Here is a 5798-nt window from a genome sequence, read left to right on the forward strand (position 1 = left end):
TCTGCCACTGAGGTACACCCCCAGCCAAGTGCACATTTATATCACATAGTTTACATAAACAGTATTCACACGAGTTACGAGGAAATACGTTCACATTTCAGGGCTACAGTAACTGTCAGAGCACATTTACTGTAGCTGAGCACGGTGATTATTCGAGATATCAGGTTTGGGCCAGTACTTGTACATAGTGGCATGGATTACATTGTATTTTATTGATCACCTGTCTGTCCAGTACAAAGTAAGCTCTGTTAGGCTTACTTACCAGAGACTGTGTCTTTGGTAGAATATATCTAGCAGCCACAGTGGCAACTGTTAATACTAAATGCCCAATAGGAACTGGCTGAATAAAAAAATGATCTAGTATTTCTTTTCATTAACGATTTATCTTCCTGAGCTCAGATTAAACAAGTAGTATTGAGGATAGAACAGGAAATGTAATACTGCATTCTAGTTATTTGCAGGGATGTGAAGGAGAGCTGTTTCTATGTAGGTGCAGGGTGGGAGGAGCTAGAGTGTGAAAATCATAGATGTACTGGCTAGAGATATACAGAAAGTCCACAACTAGGTGGAGAAGCTTGAAATCCAAATGCCAGTTTACTAATGCATTGAGAAATAATGAGGGCAAGTTATTATATTGTAGGGGAACTTATGAGGTAGCACACATGTGAAATTAAGAACCTTACAATGTTTTCGGTATTTTAAAAAGCATATAATCATATGGTCGCATGTGTTTGAGAATACTTTTATGTTGCATTTTATTAGAGTAAACTATGTCAAACCTGTAGAATTAGACACACCTGACTCACATGGGAAGAATACATTTCAATCAACAAGATACTTGGGATTCAGAGAAAGAGGCTGCCAAGGCAAGAGATTCTTGCAACCATAAAAGAGGTAAAAACCAGGAGCACAGTTGGAAATCCTTCAAATGCAAGCCATGCTCTGGATAAGCCTGCCTTGGCCGGGTAGCTGGGTAGACTTTGGACTTGATTATACAAGGGAGGACTTGTCCACAAAAGTGGTGGCGGGGGGGCTTCAGTGGGGGGACACATTAACTCCACAAGGCAGAAAACTGTGGGACACCCCCTCCCTCTCTTGTGATTGCTACCTGTGAAAATAAACCAAATGCTCTTGATCCCACCTTGCTTCATTTGTCTGTCTTATAAGTATTGCTACATAGAAGGAATCCTGGACCAGAAGCTTTCTTTTTTCCTAATGGTTTTTGGCTAGACTGGGTTTATAATATTGATGATAATTGTCTGCCCTAATCACTGTCCCTGCCCAGGTTACCACTAAAGGTTGAATTTAAATGGAAGGAGGAAGAATAGGTGGTCAACAGGTTCAGGAACAAAAGATGCCACATAGGGCAAGGACCAGAGTGAGGATTAAGAGCTGGGTGACAGAGTGAGGAGTTTGGAGCCAGGGAGATAAACTTGGCTCAGCGGATTAGAATGAAGGAATGTTGTGAGATCCAGAAGCTAGACCAGACACAGGCAAGGATTTTTCTAACATGAACCAACTCAAGGAAAGGAGTCTGGCTGACCAGCCGAAAAGTGAGGCAGCCATGAGTAATTGTGAGAACCAATGATTAGAGCCACAGCAGAAACACCATATCAGAAAGTTACTGTAAGAATTTGTTTTATGCAGGATCTAACAAATCAGGCAAGCAATATAACCAATAAGTCTTTTTTTTTTTTTTTGGTGGTACTAGGTTTTGAGCTCAGGGCCTACACCTTGAGCCACTCCACCAGCCCTTTTTGTGATGGACTTTTTTCCAAGATAGAAACTCACAAACTATTTGCCCAGCTGGCTTCGAACTGTGATCCTCCTGATCTCTGCCTCCTAACTAGCTAGGATTACAGTTGTGAGCCATTGGCACCTGGCACCAATAAGTATTTCTTAAGCAATCTGCTGTGCTGTATAAAGAAAGTTCTTTAGGTATCCTTAATACCTAAATACACTACCTGACATATTAATAGGACTACAGAAATAATTAAGTCTATTTGAACACTAAAACTATGGAAACAAGAAGATAAGCTTAAGCAATTTTTAAAGTTTTTAAACTGAATTACAGCATGCAGACAGGATCCAGTGAATTACAAAATGAGCACACCTATGTGACCACCACCTAGACAAAGAAATAGAGCATTACTAGCCCCTAACAGTGCCATCTCCTAAAAGGTAACCTGTTACGTGTCAGAGATCAGTTTGCTTTTGAATTTGCTGTAAGTAGAATCATACAATATGCATTTTTATTCCTGAATCTTTAAATTCAACATTGTTTTTTGAATATTTATCCACATCATGCAGCTATAGATCACTATCATTGCAAATAGTATTCTATTTGTTTAAATACACCAAAATTGGTGGGTGTGGTGGCACATACCTGTAACACCAGCACTAAGGGAGGCTGAGACAGGAAGATCATGAGTTGAAGGGCAGCCTGAGCTACAAAAGTGAGACAGTCTCAAGAAATAAATAAATACAACCAAAAATGTATATAATATTGATGTTCATTTTTTTTTTCTGATTGGAGGGTATTGTAAATAAAGCTGCAATAAGCATTATGTTTTTTGGCGTGTGTGTGCACATATGTATTGACTTTTATTGGATATAAACCTAGGAGTAAAAAAGTCTAAAAAAAGTTAATGTTTTAATATGTTTGATTTATAAGATCCTGCTTCAGACCTTGTTGGGGTATTTATAACATACTTACTAACTTTCTATAACACGCACACATAACAATCTGAATTCTGAAATACATTTAGATTTTGGAGGGTTCATGGGCTGCATATATAATATAAAGTGCACCTGTACCATAATTTGATCTTTTTTCCAACCTACTGCCTTAGTAAGTCTGATTAGAAGGTTATCTACGTATTCACTCATTAATCCTAGCTACTTTTTGAGTGTATTTGTTGGTATATTCTTTGCCTATTTTAGTTTATCGAAGAAAACACCTAGAGAGAAGTGCTACAATGGCAGTGAATGGCAGAGACTGAGGTTTCAAGACACTGGAGAGGTTTCAAGCCACTTACCGGAGAGCTGGTAAGGAGCCATGCTCTTGAATCTGCCTTCTCACAACCACTCAGACTGGTGGCCATACTTTGAGAAATACCGCTTTTAAGGCAGTTTGAAGTTTAACTGACGTGGCTACTGTGCTTTGCACAAGTCTAACATCCTTAATATAGGGTGTGCTTTTTTCCTAAATGCAACTGTAGGTTAACCAAGTACATGATCTTACACTTTGGATACTTTGGAGTGCAATCCAATTATAATAAGTTTGACTAACTATCATTACTATTTACTCTTCAACAACTTTTTGTGTACATAAAACCTGCCCAGGGTTAGAAAAAGATTGGAGAGTACTTGGAAAAATTTCATTCTTCAGACACTAGCAATACCTGAGGATATTTTCACACCATCCTGTAGCAACGAAGTTTTTAATGACAGGAATATGAGTAATGTAGGCATTACTCATTATTTTGTGAGCAAATAAAGGTGCTTTGTTTGTGAATTACAATATTGAACACATTGTTTTTCCTTTCAGATAGACTCTGTTTTTGGAATTCCTGCCCACAATAGAATCAAAGTCAGGGTCAGGAGTGTTCATTTTGATAAACGTACAAAGTCAGTTAGTCTCAGCCTTTTCCTTTAACCAGTCCAGGATCAATGAACTTTTCACTGTGGGAAAAGCAGCACCACAAAGCGTGACAGTTTTTGCTTTTGTTTTAAAATTTTTACTCAGATATCCTGGCTTCTGCCACAACCCTTGGATTTTTTTAAAAATTCCTTTTGAGAAACAAGAGTGTTTCAGTAGTTGTTGAATTTGGAACTTGGCTTGTTATATTTTCTTTTCCTTCTTTATTGTACTTATAACTACTGTATTCATCTTACTTATGCACTTACGATGTCTCTCCCTCTGCTTCATAAATTCCAGAAAGGAGGCTTGCTCTGTCTTATTCAATGCTTATTTAGCACAGAGGTGTTAAAACACAATGAATGAATGAATGAATGAATGAATGAATGAATGATCAGACAAATGAACAAACAAATGAATGGCAGCTTTGCAGGTCCTAAGCTACGCAAGGATGGCAAACACTCTTTCCTCACTCAGTGATCCCAGATTTGGCCCAGGAAGCTTTTTGAACCCAACAGTCGGCATCAGTCATTGGGAAATGGCAAATGATTAAAACCTATCAGCTGGGTGCTGGTGGCTCATGCCTGTAATCCTAGCTACTTAGGAGGAAAGAGCTCAAATAGTCTGCAAGACCCTATCTCGGGAAAAAAAAAAATCACACAAAAAAAAGGGCTGGTAGAGTGGCTCAAGGTGTAGGGCCTGAGTTCAAGCCACAGTACCACAACAAATAAGTAAAATAAAACCTATCTCATAATCTTGGACTACATGAATGCCTTTGCAGTCTCTAATCCTAATATTCTAATTCTGTGCACCAGAAGGTAAAACAGCTAAGACATTTAAAAGGAAGGTTAAACCAAAAGATTTAGGGAGTATGCTTTGTTTAAGGAGTATAAGAATCTACCTGTGACAGCCAAACTTTTCTTTAAATGATCATAAAATCAACTGTTAACAAAGAAAATCATTTCCCCATACAAATACTATACTTAGGGAGATACATCATTGATCAATGACTAGGTCTCCTAAGAACTGCTAAAAACAACTATGGAATTGGATACAACAAAACCCTTTGTTAAATGAAACAATCATTGGCTAAGTTCAGTACAATGGGTTTTGCCTATATTATAAACTGGTTACACAAGGGACCTCGACATGCAAATCTGTATGACAAACCGAATCTAAAATTTAAAAAGCAAACATCTCACTAGGATAAACATTTAACTAATGGTTTGTACAGGCTCTTAGCTGGTGTTATATGCTGAACTGTATCCCACCAAAATTCTGGGTTAAAGCCTGTAACTCTTAGTGCTTTAGAACCTTGATTGTGACTGGACATAGGGCTATGAAAGAAGTGATGTTAAAATGAGGCCATTAAGGTGGGTCCTATTCCAATCTGACTGGTGTCCTAATAAAAAAGGAAATTTGGAGACATATAAGAGACACCAGATGTGTCTGTACAAAGGACCTTGAGAAGACAGCAAGGCCAATTGCAAGCCAAGGGGAACGAAATCAGGGAAGAAACCAACCCTGCAACAAACACCTTGATTTCAGGCTTTTTTCTCTAGAAGTGTGAGAAAACACATTTCTGTTGCTTCAGCCATCCAGCCAGCAGTATTTTGTTATGCCAGCCTCTCACAGTCGTGTTCAACTTACTTCAATAGACCCAACAAATGTTCAGTCTGGCAAGCTCCTACCCACTCCTTCCATGTCTGCCAGCCCTCAACTGGGGTTTTGGAACATCAAAACCACCTTTTAGAAAAGAGGCCAAGCTTTTCTGTTCCTTGGCATTTTAAAAGAGGTGTATGGGAGGGAGGGGGCAGATTTTCAATGTGGAAAACAAAGGAAAAATTTTATGTGAAAAAATTTAAACATGCCAGAAATAAAAACTGACCAATTAACTTCCACATATCCCTTTTCTACCCACCAAGCACTAAAATTTTACCTTAAGTGCATCTGTCTCCTCTCTGTGCCCTCCTCCTTTCCCCTTTGCTGTGGGACCTTTTTTTTATTAGTATTTTATTGACTGCAAAATGACACTATGGAATTAGTATACATTGGTATGCCATTATAAGAATTCATATTGATTAATACAAAGGTAAAGAAATTGAACTCTGAGACAAAATACTTATACTTTTTGGAATCTCACACTCATTTCATGGCA

This window comes from Castor canadensis, chromosome 10 (assembly GCF_047511655.1).
Source record: "Castor canadensis chromosome 10, mCasCan1.hap1v2, whole genome shotgun sequence".
Lineage (NCBI taxonomy): Eukaryota > Metazoa > Chordata > Mammalia > Rodentia > Castoridae > Castor > Castor canadensis.